At 37.5% G+C, this 17,203-nt stretch overlaps 1 protein-coding gene across 2 annotated transcripts in view; it reads right to left on the bottom strand.

Moving 5' to 3' along the window:
* The window catches only part of LOC134801470 (protein pangolin, isoforms A/H/I/S), a 234,364-nt gene that overhangs the window by 192,116 nt on the left and 25,045 nt on the right, over positions 1-17,203 (bottom strand). The gene's annotated exons all lie outside the window — the stretch shown is intronic.

The raw sequence follows: 17,203 nt of genomic DNA, 5'->3' as shown, positions 1-17,203 counted from the left end.
CCATTTGAAACGACGTAATTTATGAATAGCCCCATACTCGTACTTATGAAGGTATATTACTCGAAAGAAATTATAGGTACCTACTCGCTTATTTACATGTTTCGTCATTGCATTTGGTACCTATAGGTTGTAAAGTTTGTATCAACGAGGGTTTAAAAACGAACTGGTACTGAGGATCTGATGATGATTAAGGTGGTCACGGATACCAATCAACCATGTAGTAACATGATTAGGCTCGTTTGATTCGTCTCAACAAGATCTTTGACACTGAAGATACACAGGGTCTGATGATGGAGCTGGAAGGTGGCCACGGGTACCAGTCTATCATGTAACTAAACAACTTCGTGTTTGGGCTCGTTTGATTCGTCTCAACAAGATCTTTGACACAAGACAGTACTCAGGGTCTGATGATGGAGCTGGAAGGTACCATTACCAATCAACCATGCAACTAAACCACATCGTGTTTAGGATCGTTTGATTCGTCTCAACAAGATCTTTGACACTAGGTGATACTCAGAGTCTGATGATGGAGCTGGAAGGTGGTCACCGGTACCAATCAACCATGCAACTAAACCACTTCGTGTTTAGGCTCGTTTTATTCGTTTCAACAAGATCTTTGACACAAGATAGTACTCAGGGTCTGATGTTGGAGCCGGAAGGTGGTCACCGGTACCAATCAACCATGCAACTAAACCACTTCGTGTTTAGGCACGTTTTATTCATCTCAACAAGATCTTTGACACAAGGTAGTACTCAGGGTCTGATGATGGAGCGCGAAGGTGGCGACGGGTACCTGTCTATCAGCTCCATCATCAGACCCTGAGTAGTATCTTGTGTCAAACATCTTATTGCGACGAATCAAACGAGCCCAAACACGAAGTGGTTCAGTAACATGGTAGACTGGTACCCGTGGCCACAGTCCAGCTCCATCATCAGACCCTGAGTACTAACTTGTGTCAAAGATCTTGTTGCGACGAATCGAACGAAGCCAAACACGAAGTGGTGTAGTTGCATGGTTGATTGGTACCGGTGACCACCTTCCGGATCCATCATCATACCCTCAGTACTACCTTGTGTCAAAGATCTTGTTGCGACAAATCAAACGAGCCCAAACACGAAGTGGTTCAGTTACATGGTAGACTGGTACCCGTGGCCACAGTCCAGCTCCATCATCAGACCCTGAGTACTAACTTGTGTCAAAGATCTTGTTGCGACGAATCGAACGAAGCCAAACACGAAGTGGTTTAGTTGCATGGTTGATTGGTACCGGTCACCACCTTCCGGATCCATCATCAGACCCTCAGTACTACCTTGTGTCAAAGATCTTGTTGCGACAAATCAAACGAGCCCAATCACGAAGTGGTTCAGTTACATGGTAGACTGGTACCCGTGGCCACCTTCCAGCTCCATCATCAGATCCTGAGTACTACCTTGTGTCCAAGGTCTTGTTGAGACGAATCAAACGAGCCTAAACACGAAGTGGTTTAGTTGCATGGTTGATTGGTACCGGTGACCACCTTCCGGCTCCAACATCAGACCCTGAGTACTATCTTGTGTCAAAGATCTTATAGAAACGAATAAAACGAGCCTAAACACGAAGTGGTTTAGTGGCATGGTTGATTGGTACCGGTGACCACCTGCCGGCTCCATCATCAGACCCTGAGTACTATCTTGTGTCAAAGATCTTGTTGAGACGAATCAAACGAGCCTAAACACGAAGTGGTTTAGTTGCATGGTTGATTGGTACCGGTGACCACCTTCCGGCTCCATCATCAGACCCTGAGTACTATCTTAAGTTAAAGATCTTGTTGAGACGAATAAAACGAGCCTAAACACGAAGTGGTTTAGTTGCATTGTTGATTGGTACTGGTGACCACCTTCCGGCTCCATCATCAGACCCTGAGTACTATCTTAAGTCAAAGATCTTGTTGAGCCGAATCAAACGAGCCCAAACACGAAGTGGTTTAGTTGCATGGTTGATTGGTACCGGTGACCACCTTCCGGCTCCATCATCAGACCCTGAGTACTATCTTGTGTCAAAGATCTTGTTGAGATGAATAAAACGAGCCTAAACACGAAGTGGTTTAGTTGCATGGTTGATTGGTACCGGTGACCACCTTCCGGCTCCATCATCAGATCCTGAGTACTATCTTGAGTCAAATAAATACATATAGAATGTCAGGTCGTTTCAAATATTTTTAATCCTGTCCGGTAGTTTATTAAACTGTACCATTATAAATTATAATACTATAAAAACAGTGCTAGGATCAAAGTCTCTCGTTGCGGTTTACACGCACACAGTATAGCGTTTTACACGGCGCCCGCCGCACACAATGATAAAAAACCTCGTCGTCGCCGTTGAAAATGTGCGGAGCCGACCGACACACGTCCTGCCTCTACAAGCTCTGCCGCGGCACTGAGCTGGTGCAGCGCGCGTCATCGGTAATATAGAGTCGTTTTCAAAAAATTGCCAAAAAATTATAGTAGAATTTCATAAACACTAATGTATACCAACAGTATAAGCAAACGTTGCAGATTGCTTGAGTATGAAAATGACTTCGATATTAAGTAGATTTTCGTAGGAATTGACACTTGTTTCGGAGAGAAAATCGAGTTCGTTTTACTTTGATTTTCTCTTTCTCAAAGGTATGTAGGAAAAATATAGTTTGATATGCCTAAAGTACAGGGTATTAGTAATACAAAATAGCCAGGTTTAGCAGAGTAAAATTCTCAACATTTCCAAATAAGAGCTCGCCATTCAGTGCTGCACGGGGTTTTTCGGAAACGACCATCAGAAAAAAAATCATTACTAATTTAATAAGTCCTTTTTCTAATATTTACAACGATATTTATAAAGATAAGAAGACGCTTTTACTGGAACAAGTACTCATTGTTTCTAATAATGAGCGCAAAGTCCTGAATTTCGTCGACTAGTATCATCAATTTTGCATTATTTCGACTTTTCTTGTAAGAGCGCTCTTAAGAAGTTCTGTAGCAGGGAAGCATATTTGTGACGGTCCACGAGTAAAGGTACCTCATAGCGGTTGGCGCTTAAATACGTCGCGTTATCGCGTAGCACCGTTAATATTAGCTTAAGCGTCAACAACCTAAAAGATACCTTTACCTGTGAAACGTGACATTTTTACTTTCCGATTGGCGTTTGTCGATAATATCTCCAGATCTTTCTACATAAAATATATGAGAATTTATAATTATCGTCTGTTGTAGACCATTAGTCTACAAGTTATCGCTAGTCGCAAATATAAACATGTGTCCAAATGAGTCAGTGATAAGACAACGATAACATACGAGCCAACATGCGTTAAGACAAAATATGTTACTTAAGATATACATTAAGGTCAGTACGGGTAAGTGTGGCTGCGGGGCAAATGTAACTGGCCTTCATATAGGGGCCTGTTTACATTGATTAGTGTTTAGTGCGAATTCGTACATTTGCCACTAAACGCAAGTAACAAATGTATTAATAAACTTACAATGAATATTCATGTGAAGTCACTAGTTAATTAATTTGCGTGTTTCTCAAAGTATCGGCAATATGGTTAGATAAAATAATTAATGGACTATAAATTATGTACTATATGTGACGTTCCACAGGTAAAGGTAAGTTAAGATGATTGGCGCTTATGATGCCATTAATTAACGACGCTCCAAAACTAATGCAGTGCAACGCGACGTATGCGCCGATCACAAGGTACCTTTATCCGTGAAACGTCACATTTTAACTTGTCTTTGACACAAGTGCCACTTCAATTTGTACTAAAAAACTAACAACAGATTTTTTACAATGTCGTTCTATTAACCTATCAATACCCATTTAACTTACAAACGTTCGTCAAATTGTTAGACATTCCCATATTAGAACCCATTGTAACCCAAAGACAGAAAACACGTGTCGGATTTATTCCTAAAAATTCGTCACATACCCTAATGTTAGACACGCGAATTTCAACCTTAATGTATTGTTTTAAAGTCTACTGGTGTTTGGCATTTGTAGCGAAACCGGTAGCACATGTAGGGGTGTCATGTTACGGGTCACGTCTAGGGTGACATTACAAACGCTTGCAGAGCGCAGGTGTCTCATTAAACCAGTATATTATCGCTCTAAAATTACGATAAAACGCAATCCACTGGTTTTCTAAAGCATTCAACCGACCGGCGCTCGTACCAACGTTTGGAATACGCTGCCTGAAGATGCCCGTAGTAAAAAGTCTCAATTACGAACACAGTCCGTTGCAATTAGAACCTAATTAATGTACAAATAGGGTCACTAATTGCAAGCTGCTGTTGTCCGTTACAGTTCTAATAGGGTTTTTAGTTGAGTAAGACGTGAAGCTCAACTCAAGTGCAGAGTCGTCATGTTTTGTCTAACGTAGTTGAGGAACTAAATATTTGATGTTACAATATTTGAGGATTGAGGAATCATGCACTATTTCATAGTTAAAAATATAATGTCTTATTCTCCTATTGTTATTACTTTAAAATAATCAGAAATCAAATATGAAATTATGAAACAAGCAGTTTTATCTTCATGGTTTTTTATCAAATGCATATTACATTTTAACGTAACGGTCATTTTATTGTTGGTCCTTTACGACGTTTACGTTATTCGTTTTAGGAATCGTACGAGACGAGAGTTAGACGTGAATACTGTTAGAATCGCCGTATCGTCCCGTATAAAAAGAGAGTAGCTTTAGAGCGAAAGGCTTACATCGCATTTTAATTATTGCATCATTAACGATGTAGTAACTGCCCTCAGTGCCCCCTTTAGGTATAGGTAAACAGTACAATACGACGACACATGTTTCAATTTTCAATGAACGTTTTTTAACACGATGTGAAATATAAAAAATACACCTGCCTAAGTCGTAAACAGTGTAATTTTGCTTAATTAAAAGGCTGTAAGTGTATTTTGCAATTGCCAATTATCTCTAGGTGGCTAAGAGCGTAAAGACAATCTAAAAAGGCCTTAGATCTGGAATAATAAAGTTTTTACAGCTTACAGTGAAATTAAAATTTAATTAATGGATATTTGATCACGTAGAATATTATTTTAATTATTACAAATGTAATTTACAATAGTAAATAGCAACAGAAAACTTAAAGCTTACAAGAATATTTCTCGGTCTAAATAGTAAAGTGGTTACTTTGCGTAACGGGCAAATAAATCTAATAATATCCAATACCAAGAACAAGTACATAAATCATTGTGTAAACATGAACATAAGTGCCTAACTGACCATGCAGATTTTATATTTCTGATAACAGTTTCGTTTCAATAAGCAGTCGGTATGGCGATCAAATCATAGTGAACGCACTCATAAGTATGTTTTTATACTTTAACCGGTTGAGAAGCGTTCCTATCGCTAAAGAGCAGTCGATTCAAGGTACATCCACATTAAGCAATCGTAAGTATTAAATGAAACGAATTCGTTAGTTATGTATGGATGATTCAGTAAATCCATTGATTGACGTTTAGAATACGCATAATTTGAACTTTTGAAATATGAACTTTTGGCAAGCAACATTCATAGCCCTGCCTTTGCTGGTAAGAAACGTTTCTCATGATCGGTAAAATTATCAGTCATATTTACTCTGGTCAATACCCAAGCTGCCGAGGCGTTGTGCTCGTTAATCTTTGCGAATAACTGCTCTAGAACTAAAAACTGGTGCGCATAATGTAAGACACAAAAGCAAAGAGTCGTAAATGCATATAAATTTAATATGGCCCTTACGACTGTCTATAAATGTTGATGTTCTTGTATGAGTTTCCGTATGAGGTACAGTCGGAGTTAATGCAGTGGAGCATGCAAGTTTTTATTGCAATATAAATTGAATGGCTAATAGACGTTAACAGTGTGGCATTTTGCATACCAGTTGTTTTATTCATAACAATAATTCATAATTACGAAAACTGTTAAACAGATTGGAAATCGCTTCATTGATTCACACTAAAAACTATAAAAAATATCTGTCAGCCAAACATTGTTATCGTCCATATTAAACATAAAATTGTATTTATAAGTCACTGAAAACACAGCATCAGACAGCTTATTGTAAGTGATGCTTTGTAGAAAAACGGATTGTTGGCTTGAATACAAGTCAATATAAAGTCAGAAAAATTCAAACCGTTTCATTCACAACAGTTTCATGTTAAGTGCAATGGCGATGATTCAATTAAATAAATTAGCGGCGTCACGCCAAGCGTTTAGTGGCGTTTGGTGTAAAGCCGGGAAAAAACACTGGCTTTTATAGGTATACCGTTTAACTGAGGCCTTTGGTATGAAGTTATTATGGTCAACTACGGATCGGTTAAAGGCTTGGCTGCATGAACATGCATGTATTAGCCGTGAAAATATGTATGAAAACAGGCCTAAAGTTGCAGGGACCGGCGTAAAATGGCGTATTACGCGGGAAATCGTATTAAACGTGATCGTATTAAGCGGGTTCTACTGTAGATCTAGAAACGATATGGATTAGATATGTCACTGCCAAGTGACGTTTTTGTTTGAAGAAACGTCACATTTGTCACTGTCACAGACATATATAATTGACGCATCTTAAAGTTCGAATCGGGCCGATAAGTGACATTTTTAAGGGACTGTCGTCAAGTTTCAGACACTTCATCTTTTTCAGATACCATTAATTTTGGTGCCCCAAAAATCATGGCCTAATTTTTTAATTTATTTAATGTTTTCGGTGCGATTTGATTTTACTTAATGTATCTTCTCCCTAGTAAGTAATAGATCTAAGAATAACGTAAGGGACATTTTTAGAAGTATAGGAGTAGGTACTGCATATAATATTACAAAATTAACTAAGTCTAATAACGAGTCACGAGGTTATTTAATTAAGTAAAATAATTTGTCGTCTGAAAGTTCTAGTAATGAATGGTGTAAATTATAGGAAAACTAGGGAATATGAGAAATAGGCATACTATGAGGGAAAAATCTCGTAAGTATTTCAAATTATTACAATTCGGAACTTAAATGGGAATAAACTATGTACTTACAGCGTTTTGTCCCAATATTAAACATAATCAATATTCAGTAAAAAATAATATTAATACTATTTAATGTGTGGTCAACTTTACAGCAGCACTAGTTTCAATACAAAAGTAAGTAATTAATTTTTTTCATTTTTTCATATTTGGACTAAAAACATTTTCATTTTGTAAGTACATAGCAACTGACATTGTAACCTCAGTATGTTTTTATTACGGCACTTAGCAGATATCATTTTATTGTAAACATAAAAGTAAACTGTTTTTGTTGTTGTTAAAATGACCAAATCGAAAACATTTATTATAGGTGACTTTAGAACTCGATCACTTAAAGTGATACTTTAAATATGTAACTAAGTAAGAAGAAATAAAAGTGACATATTTTATGGTCAACTTTTGAAGCTAAAACTTCGAGACTATTTTTACTTGAATTTTAGGGTCATGTTTGGCGAGTAAAATATTCTATCAATAAAAAAGACTAAACACGCAAAAGATCTACAATACATATTTGAAAATATCCGTGAAATAGCAAATGTACATTTATACAAATTTTAAACAAACATTGGCTTCCAATTTAAATGTTAATAAGTTGAACTTAAGAATTAATTTTATGATCGTACACAATAGAGCAAACAGCGGTCATCAATGAAGTTTCACATCCTACCTATATCTATGTCCACCCATACGGTACGGTGGGCAAAAACAACCGCCTACCAAGTTTCGCGGCCCGCCTCTAATGGCACCATTGGTGGTCCGACGCTTCACGAGTCCAAGAACGATACCTTCACACCCATAACGTCGTAAGTCTCACATTAATGTCATATTGATTGAGACTTTTTGCTTTCAAGCGTGCGCGTTACAACCTTTAAATTCAAAAGGTTGTATCTCCCTACAATTTTCCTTAAACTCGTGTCGTTTTTTTTCTCGAGCAAACTCATCCAAGAACTAATCCTCTTAGGTCTATAAGGTCTTAACTTTCGAAGAATGTAGTACAAAGAGTGACGTTGTGATTCGGAGCGATGAATAGCGTTGCAAGTAGCTTAATCACTAGCTAATTATCATATAGGTGCTAATCGATTTAAATGTGCCTTATGATAAAGGTAGTAAAGTCGAATTGAGTGGCTTCAGCAATTAGTAGGTATTCATTCCATTTGTAGGAAGGTTTTTAACTGGAAAAGTAACATGAAATAACTGCTTTACATAGGCAATGAGCGGTTAGGTGCGGTAAAGATAATTCTTAGCAGAACTTTAGAACAATAAAATTAGATTAAACAATCATTTTACAATACTGTTAGGCTAGGTATACATAAATTGTTCTTAAATATATCTTACGTTGCGAAACACGCCCTTATGGCTTTCCCTATAAAGTTGTGTATAAAATTTTCAAGTTTATGTACAGTAAATAAACAGTTAATTTATAAACACAATTTACAAATTATGGTATAAGTAGTCGTATAGTACAAGAAATCATGACAATTTAATATAAAAAAATTGGAAAAAAAAGAGACCATTCCCACACGAAAATACCGCTTACGTCGCCAAGATTATTGCATGTACAACAAACTAGATGTTTTTTAAACTAATAAAAGGGTAAAAAAGGACCTAACTCTGCAACGCTATATTTTTAAAAACAAATATTGTTTTACGTGTTCCAAAAGTCCGTTCTGGCATTTTTTGCTCTCGTCCGTTACGTCAAAATGCCAGGTAACGAATGAATCACGCATTTTTTGGGAACGAATACTAAACTTGTGGGTTGCGTTGCGTAGACGACTTGCAAATAAAAATTTTGAAAGCTTGTGAGTTATTTTGTATATTTTCTAGCTAGAGCATTACACGCATTAAGATGCCGATTTTGTAAATGTAATGTGAATGTCACAGTGGTCTTAAAAAACGGTCGTATCGGACATTATCATATAAACTGTTTTATTAGTTTAAATTTTCCACGCTCTTTATGTACTATACATAATAAGAAAGAACTGCAGGGGCGGTATGGAACAAGATTCGTTTTGAAACAATACATGTCTAAGAGTCGATTCGTTCGTCGTCGTCAACATTATGTTTTATATTGTAGCTAACTATTATATTATTTAATAACTAATCTCATTTTAATAACACGCAACGCTTGGAACGTCCTATACCACGTTAGTCAAATTCATGATAAGTGCTGTTTAAACATTATAGCCAATTTTATATATTTAAATAGCGAAACATGCAATAAATCCTCCATACAATCATCAGACCCTGCCAATTCACACCACATTTGTTAGCAACCTATTTAAGACCAGTAGCGGAGACCAATTATGGACCTCAAGCTCTCTGCAATCACCCTGTACCATGAGACCTCTTGTAAAAACAATAGGAACTCCTTATTCCAAGCAACTTTCAACTCTAAATTAATAAATATAAGGTTTTAAGTTTAAAAAGCACAATAGCAGATGATAGTAGTAATGAGACTGCTACCAGGTGATCTTTAATAGTTTTTTTAAACAGATAATTAAAAATGCGACTGAAATTAACTGTAAAGTATAAAATTAACTGAGACAATTGCTACTGTATAAGGAGCATAGCATTTTATTTTAATAACAGTAAGACGAAGGGGACACTAAGGGTACCCATTCTCATTTGTTCAATGCTTAAAACAAAAAAATACTAATCTCGCATTTAAATAAAAGTTAAATAAGATACAAGTTTGTAAAGGGGTAGTCGCCAGAAATACTTTAATTTGCCGTTATTTTGAAGCACTTTTTTTAAATATTTTCATTATTATTTACCAAACAGGACCTAACAGCGAATAATTATGTTTAAAATTACCTCCGACGATATATTTTCATATCGGGTCTATCCATCGGGTATATGATAATGACAGACACGACCATTGGACGTATTTGCTATTTGACTTTAAGTTTTTTTTTTGGTTATTAAAGCAAAGTTGTATTAAATAGCCGGTACTGTATTTTCCATGTTGTATTTTATAAAAGTTGGACACAAACACGCACCCATAAATTGTACTTAAGCAAAAAATATGACTGACACCGAAGTTATCCCCTAAGTTTACCGTTTTTACGAAATTGAAGCACAAAACACTATAAGACATAACTAAATTTTCTTGATCCAACAACGCAATTTAACACCTGAACCCAGACAGCACACAACCAAAAAAACCAACCGAATTTCCAAAATTTTACAACTCAAAGCGTAAAATGGTACCTCATAAAACTCCGGTAACCAGTTGATATAATTTTAGATCGTAACGAGCAGGCTTCGTGGTACCGGGCCAACCGGTTGTGATGCGAGCTCGTTGGTGGAGCGATTATTATTGGATATTCGGCTTTGGAATTTCGAGGGATGTCTAGTGCGTTTCGGTTGTTAAGTTACGCCACTGAGTTTGAGGCGTTGGGATTATTTTTAAAGTAAATTAGCGTCAAATAATTTAAATGTCCCTTAATTCGGCAACGTCTAAAAACTGGACATATTTTTGTATTTTGTTTATTTAAACTATTGCTACTATTGAGGTATTTTACCCTATACGAATCGGATTCCTACTAAGAAACTGAGACACGAAATCAACCGGATAATACGCTTTCACGATACTTTATCTTGACTATAATAATAATAATAATAAAATGCTTTATTGCACACTACAAAAGAAATAACTAAGACTATGTCATTGTTACACCAGAATCGTAAAGTGACTAATCATTTTAGGATTCATTGCCCTTTGCGATACTTGCCTATCATTCTACAATGTATTTCTAACATACTTTAGTAAATATCATACTTAATAGAAGGAGGGAATACTGTCTTTTGAGTGGAAAGGTATGTTACCTGTCTTAAGTTCTTAACCTCCTGAGACCCAGAAGCAGTTGTTTTGTTTTTGAATTTAGAACTGTAAGGGCCACTTGCACCATCCCACTAAGCCGGGGTTAAGCGGTTAAACCGTTAACCTAGTGTCAAATTGTACTGGTAACCATGGTAGCTCCAGGTTTAACCGGTTAACCTCGGGTTAGTGGGTAGGTGCAAGTGGCACTTAGTTACAAACAATACAAAAATTCAAAATAGGTTTTAGAATATGTACAAAAATAATTGTATGCGGTAAAAAACACAGGAGGTAAAAAACGCCCTCAATTGTAAATAAAAAAAAAACATCTAGCTCCTAGTCTATTAACTTCTATAGCAGATTCTTTCATATAAATTAGTACGTGTCGTTAATTGTTACCACCATTAATTAATTAAATGCATTTCTAGTTTTTAGCATATTTTCCCGTGCTGGGAATCGAACACGCCTTTAAAGGAGGTTGTAAGGAGGTACGGTGTAATTACATAGCCAGGACCTATTCAGTAGTTAAATTACTTAAAACAAAAAACGTACGCAAGTTATGAGAATTTGGAGGTTAGATATATATATTAAAGTAAATAGGTGAATATACTCTTAAATAATGATATAAGTACCTCAAGTTTGCCTAACTAACAAGACAAAATACATAGATAGGGTCAGCGAGGAAACAGTGGTCTCAACGTAGATTATTCTTGTAGGGCGATTGGCGCTTACACTAAAATATCCGTTTTGACGTAACAGCCAATATTGCTAACAATAAGTAAATTTTATACAACAAAAACCCATTGTTATAAATAATGTACTATCATAAAATAAACAAACTGACAGTTTATTCTATACTACTATTAAAGGTTATGTTATTGTTATTACAGGTCGTAAGGGACAAATTCTGACTGACTTTTACACCTTTACCCGCTGAATGCTCGTGAAGTTGACCACCCCATATCGTTTGCCCGCAAATGGCATAGCTATATCGTTTGTTCATCGTTAGTTCACGTTTGTTCAGTAGGTAAAATCGTAAGGACCCGATTCTAACATCATTTTTTTTAAAAAACAAAAGGGGGTGGCTGTCTTCACGCTAGCCACCCCAAACCACTTTTTGTAATTTTTTTTGGTCTAGATAGCAAGATATTCGTTAGTTCACGTTTGTTCAGGCATTAAAATCGTTAGGACCCGATTCCTTAATTTTTTTTTATTTTTTCAAAGTGGGGTGGCTGTCTTCACGCTAGCCACCCCACATCGAAATCAGCCAAACTAACCATGTGAACTCATCGAGCGACGTTAGTTCACGTTTGTTCAGGCATTAAAATCGTTAGGATCTCATTAGATTTGCCATAAAAAAATAAAATCGAAAAATTCATATATATGGGACAGCGGAGCCAAGTAATGTGGTCTAGCAAGCAATCGACGCGGATACTAACGATTCTTTAGCTTGAATAAACTTATATGGACGATATTTAAGCGATAAATTATAGTGTCTTGCGGGCGTTCAAAACATAATAAGAGATATCCGTCGTTTTATATTTTTTTATACTATGGGGGTGGCTGTCTTCACGCTCGCCACCCCAAATCACTTTTTGTAATTTTTATTGGTCTAGATAGCAAGACATTCGTTAGTTCACGTTTGTTCAGGCATTTAAATCGTTAGGACCCGATTCCTTCATTTTTTTTTATTTTTTCAAAGTGGGGTGGCTGTCTTCACGCTAGCCACCCCACCCCGAAATCAGCCAAACTAACCATGTGAACTCATCGAGCGACGTTAGTTCACGTTTGTTCAAGCATTAAAATCGTTAGGATCTCATTAGATTTGCCATAAAAAAATAAAATCGAAAAATTCATATATATGGGCCAGCCGAGGCATGTAATGTGCCTAAGTCGACGGCTGAAAAAAATACTCAGAATCGGGTCCTTACGATGCCACTTGCAGAACAACGTCAGCAGACTATACTGATTCAAGATAGATAGGTCATTTGCGGGCGTTCGAAACAGATTTGCTGGAAAAAATTAAAACTTGAAAATCTGAATAACTCAACTTACGCTCCTAAGTCGACGGCTGAAAAAAATAGTCAGAATCGGGTCCTTACGATGCCACTTGCAGGACAACGTCAGTAGACCAACCTGATTCAAGATAGATAGGTCATTTGCGGGCGTTCAAAACAGATTTGCCGGAAAAAATTAAAACATGAAAATCTGAATAACTCAACTTACGCTCCTAAGTCGACGGCTGAAAAAAATAGTCAGAATCGGGTCCTTACGATGCCACTTGCACGACAACGTCAGTAGACCAACCTGATTCAAGATAGATAGGTCATTTGCGGGCGTTCAAAACAGATTTGCCGGAAAAAATTAAAACATGAAAATCTGAATAACTCAACTTACGCTCCTAAGTCGACGGCTGACAAAAATACTCAGAATCGGGTCCTTACGATGCCACTTGCAGGACAATCTCAGCAGACCATACTGATTCAAGATAGATAGGTCATTTGCGGGCGTTCGAAACAGATTTACCGGAAAAAAATAAAAATTGAAATTCTGAATTACTCAAATTATGCTCCTAGGACGACGGCTGAAAAAAATACTTAGAATCGGGTCCTTACGATGCCACTTGCAGGACAATGTCAGAAGACCATACTGATTCAAGACAGATAGGTCATTTTCGGGCGTTCGAAAGAGATTGGCCGGAAAAAAGTAAAATTTGAAAATCTGAATAACTCAACTTACGATCCTAAGTCGACGGCTGAAAAAAATATTCACAATCGGGTCCTTACGATGCTACTTGCAAGACAACGTCAGCAGACTATACTGATTCAAGACAGATAGGTCATTTGCGGGCGTTCGAAACAGATTTACCAGAAAAAAATAAAACTTGAAAATCTGAATTACTCAAATTATGCTACTAAGTCGACGGCTGAAAAAACTACACAGAATCGGGTCCTTACGATGCCACTTGCAGGACAACGTCAGCAGACTATACTGATTCAAGATAGATAGGTCATTTGCGGGCTTTCGAAACAAATTTGCCGGAAAAAATTAAAACTTGAAAATCTGAATAACTCAACTTACGCTCCTAAGTCGACGGCTGAAAAAAATAGTCAGAATCGGGTCCTTACGATGCCACTTGCAGGACAATCTCAGCGGACTATACTGATTCAAGATAGATAGGTCATTTGCGGGCGTTCGAAACAGATTTGCTGGAAAAAATTAAAACTTGAAAATCTGAATAACTCAACTTACGCTCCTAAATCGACGGGTGAAAAAAATATTCAGAATCGGGTCCTTACGATGCCGCTTGCAGGACAACGTCAGTATACCAACCTGATTCAAGATATATAGGTCATTTCCGGGCGATCAAAACAGATTTACCGGAAAAAAATTTAACTTGAAATTCTGAATTACTCAAATTATGCTCCTAGGTCGACAGCTGAAAAAAATACTTAGAATCGGGTCCTTACGATGCCACTTGCAGGACAATGTCAGCAGACCATACTGATTCAAGATAGATAGGTCATTTGCGGGCGTTCGAAACAGATTTGCTAAAAAAACTTAAAACTTGAAAATCTGAATAACTCAACTTACGCTCCTAAGTCGACGGCTGAAAAAAATATTCAGAATCGGGTCCTTACGATGCCACTTGCAGGACAATGTCAGCAGACCATACTGATTCAAGACAGATAGGTCATTTGCGGGCGTTCGAAACAGATTTGCCGGAAAAAATTAAAACATGAAAATCTGAATAACTCAACTTACGCTCCTTAGTCGACGGCTGAAAAATACTCAGAATTGGGTCCTTACGATGCCACTTGCAGGACAATCTCAGCAGACCATACTGATTCAAGATAGATAGGTCATTTGCGGGCGTTCGAAACAGATTTACCAGAAAAAAATAAAAATTGAAAATCAAAATTACTCAACTTACGCTCCTAAGTCGACGGCTGAAAAAAATATTCAGAATCGGGTCCTTACGATGCCACTTGCAGGACAACGTCAGTAGACCAACCTGATTCAAGATAGATAGGTCATTTGCGGGCGATCAAAACAGATTTACCGGAAAAAAATAAAAATTGAAATTCTGAATTACTCTAATTATGCTCCTAGGTCGACAGCTGAAAAAAATACTTAAATTCGGGTCCTTACGATGCCACTTGCAGGACAATGTCAGCAGACCATACTGATTCAAGACAGATAGGTCATTTGCGGGCGTTCGAAACAGATTTAACGGAAAAAAATAAAACTTGAAAATATGAATAACTCAACTTACGCTCCTAAGTCGCAGGCTGAAAAAAATACTCAGAATCGGGTCCTTATGGTGCCACTTGCAGGACGACGTCAGATGATTATGCTGATTCAAGATAGACAGGTCATTTGCGGGCGATCAAAACAGATTTACCGGAAAAAAATAAAACATGTAAATCGGAATTACTCAAATTATGCTCCTAAGTTGACGGCCGAAAAAAATACTCAGAATCGGGTCCTTACGATGCCCTTTGCAGGACAACGTCAGCAGACTATACTGATTCAAGATAGATAGGTCGTATGCGGGCGTTCGAAACAGATTTACCAGAAAAAAATAAAACTAGAAAATCTGAATTACTCAAAATATGCTCCTAAGTCGCACGCTGAAAAAAATACTCAGAATCGGGTCCTTACGATGCCACTTGCAGGACAACGTCAGCAGACCATACTGATTCAAGATAGATAGGTCATTTGCGGGCGTTCGAAACAGATTTGCCGGAAAAAATTAAAACTTGAAAACCTGAATAACTCAACTTACGCTCCTAAGTCGACGGCTGAAAAAAATACTCAGAATCGGGTCCTTACGATGCCACTTGCAGGACAATCTCAGCAGACCATACTGATTCAAGATAGATAGGTCATTTGCGGGCGATCAAAACAGATTTACCGGAAAAAAATAAAACTTGAAATTCTGAATTACTCAAATTATGCTCCTAGGTCGACGGCTGAAAAAAATACTCAGAATCGGGTCTTTACGATGCCACTTGCAGAACAACGTCAGCAGACTATACTGATTCAAGATAGATAGGTCATTTGCGGGCGTTCGAAACAGATTTGCCGGAAAAAATTAAAACTTGAAAACCTGAATAACTCAACTTACGCTCCTAAGTCGACGGCTGAAAAAAATACTCAGAATCGGGTCCTTACGATGCCACTTGCAGGACAATCTCAGCAGACCATACTGATTCAAGATAGATAGGTCATTTGCAGGCGTTCGAAACAGATTTGCTGGAAAAAATTAAAACTTGAAAATCTGAATAACTCAACTTACGCTCCTAAGTCGACGGCTGAAAAAAATATTCAGAATCGGGTCCTTACGATGCCACTTGCAGGACAACGTCAGTAGACCAACCTGATTCAAGATAGATAGGTCATTTGCGGGCGTTCGAAACAGATTTGCTGGAAAAAATTAAAACTTGAAAATCTGAATAACTCAACTTACGCTCCTAAGTCGACGGCTGAAAAAAATACTCAGAATCGGGTCCTTACGATGCCACTTGCAGGACAATCTCAGCAGACCATACTGATTCAAGATAGATAGGTCATTTGCGGGCGTTCGAAACAGATTTGCTGGAAAAAATTAAAACTTGAAAATCTGAATAACTCAACTTACGCTCCTAAGTCGACGGCTGAAAAAAATAGTCAGAATCGGGTCCTTACGATGCCACTTGCAGGACAACGTCAGTAGACCAACCTGATTCAAGATAGATAGGTCATTTGCGGGCGTTCAGAACAGATTTGCCGGAAAAAATTAAAACATGAAAATCTGAATAACTCAACTTACGCTCCTAAGTCGGCGGCTGAAAAAAATAGTCAGAATCGGGTCCTTACGATGCCACTTGCAGGACAACGTCAGTAGACCAACCTGATTCAAGATAGATAGGTCATTTGCGGGCGATCAAAACAGATTTACCGGAAAAAATAAAACTTGAAATTCTGAATTACTCAAATTATGCTCCTAGGTCGACGGCTGAAAAAAATACTTATAATCGGGTCCTTACGATGCCACTTGCAGGACAATGTCAGCAGACCATACTGATTCAAGACAGATAGGTCATTTGCGGGCGATCAAAACAGATATAACGGAAAAAAAATAAAACTTGTAAATCTGGATTACTCAACTGACGCTCCTAAGTCGAACGCTGAAAAAAATACTCAGAATCGGGTCCTTACGATGCCACTTGCAGGACAACGTCAGCAGACTATACTGATTCAAGATAGATAGGTCATTTGCGGGCGATCAAAACAGATTTAACGGAAAAAATTAAAACTTGAAAATCTGAATAACTCAACTTACGCTCCTAAGTCGACGGCTGAAAAAAATAGTCAGAATC

This window comes from Cydia splendana, chromosome 22, assembly GCF_910591565.1.
Source record: "Cydia splendana chromosome 22, ilCydSple1.2, whole genome shotgun sequence".
NCBI lineage: Eukaryota > Metazoa > Arthropoda > Insecta > Lepidoptera > Tortricidae > Cydia > Cydia splendana.
Note: the sequence above shows the minus strand (reverse complement) of the source record. Positions and strands in the feature narration are given on the sequence as shown.